This window comes from Solanum tuberosum, unplaced genomic scaffold (assembly GCF_000226075.1).
Source record: "Solanum tuberosum cultivar DM 1-3 516 R44 unplaced genomic scaffold, SolTub_3.0 scf00058, whole genome shotgun sequence".
NCBI lineage: Eukaryota > Viridiplantae > Streptophyta > Magnoliopsida > Solanales > Solanaceae > Solanum > Solanum tuberosum.
In genome coordinates this window covers 1146951-1159583 of record NW_006238982.1, presented here as the reverse complement: position 1 = coordinate 1159583, position 12633 = coordinate 1146951, and the positions used below count along the sequence as shown (strand labels likewise).

The window sequence follows — 12633 nt, the reverse complement described above, 5'->3', positions numbered from 1 at the left end:
CCGTCGATTGGGTCCGTTAGTCAAGTCTGCCCAACAGGGCTTCACTAAAACGAGCATAACTTTTTACTCAGAGGTCGGATTTTAGCAAACTCGGTGGCGTTGGAAAGAGGATTCAATTATCTATAATATCATAGGTCATGGGACACAAAATTCCTTTTGTGCTAAAAGGTATGACCATCTGAAGTTGACCCATCAACAATTTTTAGCTAACTGGCTGCTGACCCTCATCTACGGTCAAACCTACGGACCGTGCATCGAATGATGGTCTGTGCTGGTCGACCGTAGTTCATGTCAGAGGCTGGGTAAAGGATTCTTGATCCACGGACCGTGGTCTGTCCGTGGGTCGAGACTTAGCCGATTTTCCAAGATGGGTTTTGGGAGGGGCTGCAGTGGTAAACCACGGACCACCAGCACGAACCGTGGTCTGACCTACGGTCCGTGGATGGCAACCGTGGGTTGCTCCTGCAACTACTCAAAATCTATATTTTTGGTCCGTTTAGGATACGGGGTGTTACAATTATGCAACGCACAAGTCTCGTAAAATTCTTGAGAAATATTATACAAATCCTCCGTACTATATGTGTCATAAAACCAAGTTTTAAACTGGCTCCATTTATCACTTGCAAATTCATTTTGAATATATTTTCTTGCCAGTGAACCTAGACTAAAATCAATTTGATGTCCCTTCATCATTAAGTATCATTAAGATTAAAATCCATTTCGAATGCAGAAGGAATATCCTTATCAGAAATATCAAAAGATTTATCATTAACTCGAACAATATTTAATCGAGGATCAATCATGATTTTATCTTTATTTTCAGATATAACAGATGATAATGTATGTAAAGAAGCAGCATGATTACGCGCGGGACCATATATAGGTTCAATAGGCAATATATGTTGAATAGCCAGTCTTCTATTAGAAAATGAATGTCTATTATAAGGAATACTCTTTTCTATCGAATTGCATACAGATCTTACCATCGGAATTCTGAGTGATATGAGAATATTCAGAATTAGTGACTGCATTGGTCATCTGTGTAGAGGGTATAACCGACTCTAAAGTCCAAGTTGTAGGAAAATTAATTTCTTCCCATTTTATAGGTTTTCTAGTAGTGACCTTAGATCTAGCAAAACTGGTTTCTACCAAAATAGTTTGATATGTTGTATCATATAATTTACATCTAGGATTTAACGTAGCAAGTAATTTATAATAGATGCGATATGATAAACAAATCAACTTAGAACCAGGTGCATAATTATAACCATGCGTTTTTATATTCAGAGTCAAAGCATCTAAGATATTAGCATCACTTAAAGATAATTGTAAATTAGGTTGGGTATTAAAATATACTGGACCATAGGCAACAGTAGATTCAATCAAACCCATTAATGATTGTCGAAAATTAAAATTCCTCGCATCGCGAAGAGCAGCTAAGAAAGTCTCAGGTAACCCTTTAAGAGTTAAAGGCTTAAAAGCAATCTGTACCATGTCAATATGCAAAAACTTGTATTGATTTTTATAAACATCAATGTAGCATTTATTTAATAAGCGAATAGTTTGTTCTCACGAATTTAAAGCCAGCGATTGTTCAGTAGTTTTTATAAGTTTTTATTTGAGATTTTATCAAACCAACCATAATCATAAATGGTTTTGATATCAACTTTTAGAATAGTTCACTTATTTAACAAATTAAGGTTTTGAGGTATATCTACCTCCTCTAATCGAGTACTTTTAGTACTAGTATCTCATATATTCATGATTAAGAGATTATATCTATGCCAGAATACTTCACATCCTTTCCATATCTACCATGAAAGTTTCTTGGCTCTGATACCAAAGTTACAGGATCACTGACTTGGCGGTAGTCCGCCCAGTCATAGATCAAGCAATTCAATATCCTTAGAGGTAGTCCAACTACATAAGAATCGAAATACATAGGAATTTTAACATAGCTTTACAGACTACATGGTGCTTCCATTTTACCCGAGCAAAGGGCCTGTCGAGATCTAATACATACTATTATTGAGCCCATGTGTCTGATAGTTCTAACCGGGTATGAAGCGCCCTACTTATCAAACTCTTTTTCGGGCTAAAAACTTTGGCTCATCAGACGGAATCACTAAGACAAAGCCAATAAGAGTAGTACTAGATCTGACTGTACCTCGATCTCTGAACCAAGTCGAGAAGCAAGTAATTCATAATAATAATAATAATAATAATAATAATAATAACAATAACAACAACAACAACAACAACAACAACAACAATAACAATAATTATAACAACAACAACAATAATAACAACAACAACAACAATAATAACAACTATAATAATAATTACTACTACTACTACTACAACAACAACAACAATAATAACAATGTAATAATAATAACAATAACAATAACAAAAATAATAATAATAATATAATAATAATAACAACAACAACAACAATAATAAAAACAACAACAACAATAATAACAATGTAATAATAATAACAATAACAATAATAATAATAATAATAAAAATAATAACAACAACAACAACATTAATAACAATAATAACAATAATAAGGATGGAGATGTTTGATGGGATTGAAGAGTCAATTTTGGAATGAGAAAGAATGCATGTAGAGTAAGTGTAAGCAAAGGCAATGAAACGTGTCATGAAGAGAGGTTACACGTTGCAGCCACTTTGACATGTTGATGTTGCTAATAATCTGGGAGATTATCGACCACGACTAGGTACACAAACACAAGTACATTCGAAGTAGTATATATTAGTCGGATCTAGAGTGACTAATAACAATATTAATAATAATAATTGTTATGCCGTAATTTTACTATCTTTAGAAAAATCACTTTTTTAAAATGCTCCAAGTATAAAACAATTTGAGAAAAATATTTAGAAAGAGTCGCCCCTTAATTTTTTTAAAGAAATTAAGAAAACTTAATTTAAAAAAGATTTTAACAGATTAAATCTTTATAAATTTAGAGAAAATGGGTATGAGGTTCTTATTTACGCTTCAAGAAGGGTTTTAAGGCATTTGAAGCGCCCGCTAACACGCAGTTATCCTACGACTTGACAAAAGTATTTTTTGACTATTTTTTAGAAAAAAGTTAAATAAAAATAATTTACAATATTAACTTGAAACAATAGTTAGATAAAGAACAATTTAATTATTATTGTTTTTCAAAAAAAGGGATTTAAATGAAACATTTGAATTAAAAACCATGTGACTAGAATTTCAACAAAATTAGATTTATTAGATCTTACTTGAATCTCTTTTTAAAAAAATAATAAAATTTAGACCAATTTGATCGATAGATCAAGAAATCATTTTAAACTAATTGAAGCTAAGTGAAAGTTTTGACTAAAACCATTTGAATAAGTAAATAAAGGATACGCAAGTTAATAAAGTGAAATTTGTTATAAAAAAAACAACACAAAGAAATAGTTCAGCTTTTGGGGAATTCAATTAAGTTAATTAACAATTCTAAAGCTAGAGTTAATAAAACAACAAACAATAAATAATCACAATTAAATAATTTAAGAGTAAGGAACAGATTGAATTTGGGCCTTTCTTGGGCCAAATTCGCTGCTACTTTTGGCGTTTAAAACAAAACCCATTTTTGTATACACTTTTTGTATATCAGTGTATACAACCCATTTTTCTGTTTTTCGAAAGTTGTACGTCAACTCCAAAGACTTGTTCTTCGATTTCTTAAGGTTTGCTGACTCGATAAGTGGTAAAATTGAGACTTTATGGCTCATCTCGAAGATGTAAGAGAGAATGGAGTTCACGTTTAACTCGGACAAATTTCATGCAGAAAAAGAACATAAATAATAGCATTACCACTTATTAGCAGTGGACTTAACAAGGTAAATACACAAAATTCAACTTATAGATTTGATCTTAGTTATATTCTAATGACAATAAACTAATATGCATCCAAGGCATGGTCGAGTACAACACTTCAAAGGGAATGTAGATCATTTCAAGTTTAAAATTAGTGTTCAATTGGTACAAATCTTAGTGAAGTGTTCAGATGTAAAAAATTGGAAAAGTTTTAAGGGGCCGCATATGTATCCGGCCTAAATTAATGTGTGCGACTCACTGAGTTTTATAGGTTATTGAAATTGAGTCCGAACCAGGACCACATGAACTTCAACTTGATGAAGAATGGTTGGCTATCACAAGAAAGTATAATGTTGTCTTGCCCTTGACAATCAGGAATGTGAACTATAAGTATGTACATTTCATAGTTTTGTTTTTTATCATGTTTCAAGGAATTCAGCTAGTAACTCCTTCCATTTTGATTGTAGTAATGTACATCTCGGCATAGAACAGTGCCGCCAGTTCGTAAGAAATAAGCTGCAGACAAGAGGATCCAAGCCGTTTGAATTTGTTCAGACTGCACCATGCTACAAACCTTCTCAATTTGTAGCTGACGGTGTCTTCCATGGTGATGATCTGTACACCAGGACATTATCTATGCATTTACTTTATTTTGTGTCATAAATTGCTCACTGGAGTCAATTGAGTCTGTTATAATCATCTAGAATAAAAACTGAGTTTGTCCTGAACTACTCAACAAGTGAGATTAAAATTTGTCCAGTAGAAGCTCACTGTCATCTTCATTTTGAAGTCTATGAATACTAATCAGTGTAGTACTAGTTATTTTTCTTATCTAGTAGTATATTGAAAGATACTTTATAGCAGTGTGGATGTTGATTCTTTCTCTTTTCAGTTTCCTTCACAGGTTTCTATAAAAACCCTCAGACATAAGCTCTTCTACAGTTTCTGGACTTGAGTATCTTCTCAATAAAATGCCAGAATCAAGGAAGTTTGCTGCAAGTATAGCCCCATAAATTTCAGGATGTAAACTTTCTTCCTCTAGTGTTCGTAAAATTATTTCGCCTTATGATTCATGATCCGCTATCTGTATTCAACTGACACTGGTTGAAGTTTTATGTACTGTTTTTTTTTTATTATGACATAGAGAGAAGAAAACCAGAAGTTCTAACATTTGAAGTATTTGATTGTCTACATTTTTCTTCTGGAAAAAATGATTCTCTGACATAAAATATTGAACATTTTCACTTCTCCTGAATTTTTTGTCTCTGATATAATATGGAGCCACCTTAGATACAATTTAGTAGGTAATATATTTGACGGTCGCAAAGGATTCAAATAGCTAGTGCAAGAATGAACTGATGCTAAAGCTTAAGCTTTGGTTAGTTTAGGAATATTCCATGTACATGACAACCAGAATTTCTATACGTAATCCATTTGAAGAGTAATAGATTCTACCCTGCGTTCCTTTACCTCTTACAACTTCTACGACAATTTAGGTGAGTCATAGTTTATTACCTTTCATAAACTTCCTTTGTTGGTTTAAAATTGCATTACCTGCGGCTGCCAGAGACCTGCGATTACATATAATGCTGTGAAAATTATGTATGTTACCATGCATTCACTCACATTTTCTTTTGTCAGCAATGTCATTATACTTTAAACGGGTATGCTATGCAATTTGATTAAGTATAGTTGACATGTTTCTAGTATAGAGATATCTTGTATAGTGAAGTCATAACTTTTCGTTCTTTTATTTTTTTGTTTGATGTATATTTTATATTCTAGAAGAGCTGCATAGTTTATCTAAATAACTGGTTGACTTTTACCTACTTTTAATGCATTTTCAGGTTCCTTCGATTACCTCAGTGAAGATATACCCATAGATGATATAGATGATACAGAGGATTTCAAAGAGGTTGACCTGGAATATGCTCAAGAAAGATTAATCTTAAGCTCATATCTTGGTACTTATTTTTTGTTGGTTCCTTATAACAGTCGTGATTTATTTCTGCCTGTCAATAAATTTATGTAAAAGGTTGTTCCCAAAGAACCGCCGCTATAAAGGGTAAATGAAAGCTGCAGTTTTAGCAATTTTAATGGGAAGCTTCACTTCATAGAATTGTTTGACATTTGAAACGTTGCCCCTTTCTCATTATTTTGGCCATTTTTAGACCTTAGCATACTTTTGCTCTCACCTTGTTGTGCCGAACCTTTCAGACAATGGGTGGGTGATCATTAAGCCTTTGCAAGAGTTGATAACTAATTTCATCACCTTTGTCTGGATCACCCAACCCTTACTGGTATTTGAAGTAGTGCTGATTTAATACCAATAGTAGAATGTTACGATTTTCTTATATAGGCACAGCTGAATTGCATGCTCTCTTATAGTTTTCCTAGGTAGTGCACAATATCTTAGAGTAAGATGGAAGTTGTAGGCAACATCATCACATGAGAGGACATTCTTATTAATGTTCCTCGTGATTTTGCCAATATGAGCCAATGACTGTATTATGGTGAACCACAAAAACCATCTCAATTCTGTTCGTGGATAAAAGGTATGATAGAAAGAACTTATTTTACCATGGATCCAGTTGCAGGGATTGATTGGCTTTAAGGATCGTTGATTGTGCCCAGCAAAATGGACTAAAATCTATTTTCATTGGCAGTGCTTCTAGGTCATCCAATGAACTCCTACATAAATATGAGTATTTTCAGTTTTATTCATGTTTTTAGTCATCCATTTAGTTTTACACAACTGAAGCATAATTAAGTTGGAATTCACCACTTATTGTATCAGTTGTTTTCCTGTCCTTTTCCTGTCCTGCTAAAAAGCTGTGTTATGATTGGCTCTGATTACTGTTACTGTATTATTGTACTGCATGAATTGTGGTATTATGTGGGAGAAAATAAAATTTGTTTGTATTATAGCGAAGGCATGTGGTAGAGACTGGTGAGTTTAATTTCACGACAATTTTGGTCTTTGTGAAGATCAGACTACTAATGCCCCATCTTTAGAAATGTAGGTCATGAATCTGATGTTCAATAAATCTAACTTTTGCTGATATAATATGTCAAGTAGATAAGAACCCCCCCTCCCTTCCGACGCAAAGCATGACTGCTGATGTTAAGCTATTAGAACCAATTATTTTGCTGTGATACAGATAATTTTGGGCCTGTCAAGGAAATATTATGTTCTCTCCAAATATGGTCTTAGATAATTCTTGCCTCATGAATTTAACTTTTGAGGTTTGAGTTTTAGGTACAAGGCCTCTTCTTTTATTAAACTTAAAAGCCGTAAAATGAAGCCATGTGAAAAGTGAGTTGATACAGAATTGAAGCTGGTTTTGGAGATCAATGTAGATTCAAAAGAGGGTTGTAAGTAATGTGTAATTCTGAAAATGTTAAATATTCACTTATTTATATTATTGCAGATTCCTCATTTGTTCCTTAACTAGGGAGGAAAACTGATTGGCTAAAATGGGCATCAGACTTGGTGAAACTGAAGACTTTTTACTTTTTTCATTAGACTAACCATCTCCATTTGGACTTGAAAGGGACAATATTTCCCATGGTTGTAATTTGTAGCATGATGCAGTAAGTGTATTCACTTTCCTATTAGCAAGTGTGAGGAAAAAAAGGAAGTCAAAATTAATTAATTTAACAACTGTCAATTCTTAATTAGATAATATAATAATTAATAAAATTAATCAACTAAAATCACACACACAAATACAAACACTCTCTCTCATCTCTAACCCTTCTTCAAATCAGTCGGTTGCCTTGGCTATCAATACAAGAAAGAATTTTATCTTTTCATATTTTCATTTTTAATTCACAAAATACTTTTCAGTAGCAACACCATTAAAAATCTTCCCCTAATTTTAGACAGAACAATAAAAGAAAGAAAAAAGAACAACTTCAGTTTCTTCACCTCGGCGGAAAATATTTTTAGTTCGACTTCGAAAGATAAAATTTCAGCTTTCATCGGAGACATCTTTTCGTTTACAGTAGAAATCGAAGTTTCTTGATTGCAATTGAAAGTGGGTATTAGAATTTGAGATTTTTCAAGAAAAAATTCATTTTCAAATTCATCAACAAATGCAATTGAGAACCGACGAAAAAATAACTATCTTCAGAGATAACGATAATAGCTAACTTATCAAATTCAATAACAATCAATTTTGTGCAAATAGATGATCGGAAAGACATTAAAAAAAAAGGGCAAAGGTTGGTGTATATGGTGTGGTGTGGTGTGGTAGAGATGAAGGTGGACTGAAGAAAATGAGCCATCTAGGAACATTTTCTGGGAATAGTGAAGAAAAAAGAAGAAAGAAGATTTAGGAAGAAGGAGAATGAAGATGAGATTTGGTAATGGTTATTAAGGAAAGAATGGTGGAGAAAAATTGGAATGATTATTTTTTTATTATTTTGAAAAAATAGGCGCGTGTATTACACTAGGCAACACATATTTGGGGGTGACGTTTTAAGGGTGTTAATATCTTAGTTTAAAATATTTCAGGGGGGTAATAGGACTCCCCTAAAGTATTGGTGTGTAGTTGAGAATGAGGTAATAGAATGAGGAGGGATTTGGCCATTTTCTCAAGAAAAAATATAATAAAAAATGAATTAGTACTTAGTTAATAACTACTCCCTTATCCTTAGTTACTTGTCCACATTTCCTTTTTTAGTTGTCCCTAATTAATTGTCCATTTTGACAAATAAAGAAATGATAATTTATTTATTTTACCTATTATACGCTCAATGAATTACTTTGAAAAATGTAGAACTTCTTGAATATCTTAAGTTTTTAATTCACCCACTTCATAATTAATAAGGGTAAAATGGTAAACTCATTATGTCAATTATTGTTTTCTTAATATGTGTGTAAATTCAAAAGTGGATAAGTAAGTAGGAACAAAGGGAGTACATAATAAGATAGAATTTTGAATAATAAAACATAAGGTTTTAATTGAAGCATCATAGATATCTTCTACTTCTTCCTATTCATATTATACGACGTTTTCCGCTTGTACTTACCACATATACATTTTCTTATTCTTAAAAGTTAAATATGTTTTAACAAAATTATCTTAAATTACTATAATACCCTATTTAAAACACCTATGTATATCTATTTGAGTAGCATATATTCTATTGAAAAGTTGTGACTTTGCTGATAAGTTTTGACTTTTTCGATGAGTTGTGACTTTTTTAAAAGGTTGTGACTTTTCCGATAAGTTGTGACTTTTACAAAGGATTGTGACTTTTCCAAAGAATTGTCACTGTTTCGAAGGGTCAGAATTTTCAGATAAGGCACAATAACCACATGTTCATACTACCTTTTATTGACTACAAATAGAAGAATTTTCTCTCATTTTTAATCTTTTACTCTTCTTCTTCTTACACTTAAAAAAAATTTCATGTGATTTATTGTCGTTGAGTGAGTTTGATGATCAGTGGAATTTGAGGTACCACTATTTTGATGAAGTAAATCATTTTATCTTAAGTGGATATATTCCAGAACCTCGAATACTTGAGAAAAATAATTTTTAGTGATATAATAATTGTTTTTCTTTTTTTTTGCTTCATATATACAGTAGTATGTAATGTTCCACTATATGAAGCTAACGTGGAATAATCTAAATTCATTTGTTTTGTTTACAATTTCTCATGTGATGCAGATATGTGCTCTGAATATCTTTTTTTTTTTAAAATTATTGAACTTCTCATGAGTTAGAGAATTGTCACGAGTTCGAGTTGTTTTGTTGATACTCAAGACATAAAAATGACTTTATTTACAGTGATATTTAGTTACTAGTATATATACATTTTCCTTTCATTTTACTTATTTACTTCTATTTTTTGTATTTCTATAATTTAGCCGAATGAAAATTCATTACATTTATATTTTATAACGACACTGGATTGAAGGGTGTGTTAGTTTAATTTTTATTTTCTTATTTAACTTTTATTTTTCTGAGATAAATATTTTTATTATGTGCAAATATCTATATATAGATATATATAACTGGGTAGGTGTTTGTATTTAAATTAAAGTTATATATGTCCCGAAAGTATCATCAAGTTGACAAGATCTTTGAACTTCAAAAATTATTATTTTTAAAAGTTTTGATTTCTTCTTTTTAAAATTAAAAAAAAAATCATAGAAAATAGAAAATTATGTGAATCATTTAAAAATTATCATTTGCAAAATAAATTTTATATTAAGTAATATGAAATAAACGTTCAAGTTGCAATGCATGGAAAGCTTTAAGGTGGAAACTTGGATTGTCATTTTGCCCCTACACTATATTAAAATCTAATTAACTGTCTAAATAAACAATAAAATTAATTAGAAGTCCTATTTATTTAAGTAAATACAAAAATTAATAAGAAATTCAGCTATTGCACTTTAATTCTTTAGTTATGACATTATAAGTTTTCTTAGTTATTACTAATTATTGCAAATGGTATTCATACATTTTTACATTCTTTTGTTACAACATAATGAGTTCCGTCAATTATAGATCACACATGATTGAATAAATTGAAAATCATTTACAAGAATATGAACAATATCTTTGTTGGTGTAAGGTAAACATGTTATTATATATATGATTTCACAGATTGAATATATTTTTATGTTTAATTTTAGTTTATCAATGAAAAAAATTGAAAGTCAAATAACTATCTTTCATTTATGTACTTATTCAATCGAGAAGTCAAATATGAGAACCAACAACAAGAACATCATCTATTTATGCACCTTATAAAATAAAAAAATTAATGTAAAAAAAAAAAGTTCTAAAAATGAAATGTAGTTTTTTAAATATGTTCATATGACATCTAAAAAAAATTAATACAAATACTTTAATTTTTTAAAATATATATACTATTAAGTTGGAATAACTAGTCCTTAATAAAATTGTACCTATTTAATAAGATTTTCTTAGTATATCAATTTACTTATTTAAATAAGGGTATTTTTTTTAATAATGGTTCAAATCACACATGGCAGAAATTATTGTTATCCACTTTAACTTTGCAGGAATCCTACAAGATAATAATAGCTCAATTGAATCACGCGCAATCTATTTACGCATCCTCTATCACTTCTTGCAAGAAGCTTATGAAGAAGTTAGGGAATCCAGTGGTCCGCCATAACTTCCGCCAAGCCAAAAAAGTAGCAGACTTTTTGTGCAAAACGGGTACTAAGCTAACACTGTCCTCACAACCTACTATCATGTTCACTCCACCGGATCCAGTCGTAGCTCTAATCCAAGCAGACCAGTCAGGAATAGAAACTACTAAACTAGTACTAAGGATTACTTGTAATTGTTGACACCCAATTTTGACCCTCCCCGATAATAATCGATTTCCTAGCACTACTAAAAACACAGTGAATACCGACCTAAAAATTACCGACTTCAAATAGAAGTCGGTAATTTCCGACCTCCGGAGGTCGGTATTGTTAAAAAGAATAAAAAATAAAAAAAACGTTAGAAAACCGACTCCTTATGAAAAATAAAGCGGGAAAATCAAATACCGACCTCTGGAGGTCGGAATTTTCTCCGGAAAAAATGAATTACAATAAAAACTGACCTCTTGATGTCGGTATTAAATAATTCAATAAATAACAATATATATTTTCTCAATTAAATATAAAAAACAAAATTGAGGAATATTTTGAATTAATTTTATTTAAATCTTCTTCTGAAAGACGGTTTTGTGTAAAATAAAAAACAAAAAAAATTATAATATCGACTTCCGAAAGTCGGTAAAATTAAATAGTATGTAATTAAATTAATTATCATTAAAATATTTATATAGTGACTTCGAGAAAATTTAAATTAATATTTCAATTAACTTTAAATAAATCGTCCTCTGGATGACAGTTTTATACAGGTTCAAAAATAAATTAATATAAAATACCGACTTCCTTAGGTCGGTATTTAATATTGACATCAAGAGGTCGGTTTTTATTTTTCTGGGGAAAATTCCGACCTCTTGAGGTCGGAATTTTTTCTCAATTAAATATTTATAATACCGACTTCCGAATGTCGGTAAAATTAAATAGTATGTAATTAAAATTCCGACCACATGAGGTCGGTATTTTTATTTCGACTATTAATTAAAGCGACATCCGGAGGTCGGTTTAAATCATTTAAATCATAATCTTTTTGTTCAATTTGTTTAATTCATAGCCCTCTTCCCATCCAATTCTATTTCATGTTCAATTATGGCCATTTGGTTATTTCAATTATAGCCTTTCAACACTTTTCAATTATAGCCCATCTGATTCAATTCAATTCTCAAAGGCTGAGATCAAATCTTCATTCTTATCATTTTTAAACGAAAAGAACCAAAACCCTAAGCCATCCTTCTTTCATCGCATTCAAATCAAAGGCTGAGATCAAATCTTCATTCTTATCATTTTTAAGCGAAAAGAACCAAAACCCTAAGCCATCCTTCTTTCATCACCGGCGAACCCCATCGAAGACGACAACAACAACAGCGAGACCCTCACATCTCCATTCCTCTCCTCTTTGGCGAAGTTCTAGTAATCCAGGTATTTGATTAATCATCATACATACATAACAGTACTTATAATAAAGCTAAATTGAAGTTTACCAGGAATTTTACATGGTCCAACAATTTCTCAAACACGTCTGTAAATACCTCTAATACTAGAACTCTAAAACTATTCAAATTTATTTAAGCTCAGTTATATGAAACTGGCAAAACTAGATATTCAAACTTGGGATGGAAGG

The 12633-nt window shown here is 31.2% G+C and overlaps 1 protein-coding gene and 1 long non-coding RNA gene across 16 annotated transcripts in view; both read left to right on the top strand.

Annotated features, from left to right (window-relative positions):
* The first annotated feature begins 4039 nt into the window (after window positions 1–4039).
* Window positions 4040–4858, top strand: LOC107060076 (uncharacterized). The gene is made up of 3 exons (XR_001473130.1): window positions 4040–4252; window positions 4330–4469; window positions 4767–4858. It is a non-coding gene; the product is annotated as an uncharacterized lncRNA (long non-coding RNA).
* A 7392-nt stretch (window positions 4859–12250) lies between these two features.
* Window positions 12251–12633, top strand: part of LOC102585027 (nuclear pore complex protein NUP88-like) — a 60163-nt gene continuing 59780 nt past the window's right edge. For 11 of the 15 annotated variants that reach the window (XM_006344486.2, XM_006344484.2, XM_015307429.1 and 8 more), the window contains exon 1: window positions 12302–12431. The gene's annotated coding sequence lies outside the window, so the exon portion shown is untranslated. Of the gene's footprint in view, window positions 12432–12633 lie in introns of all 15 variants that reach the window. The other 4 variants (XM_006344489.2, XM_015307433.1, XM_006344488.2 and 1 more) reach the window with 2 other exon arrangements.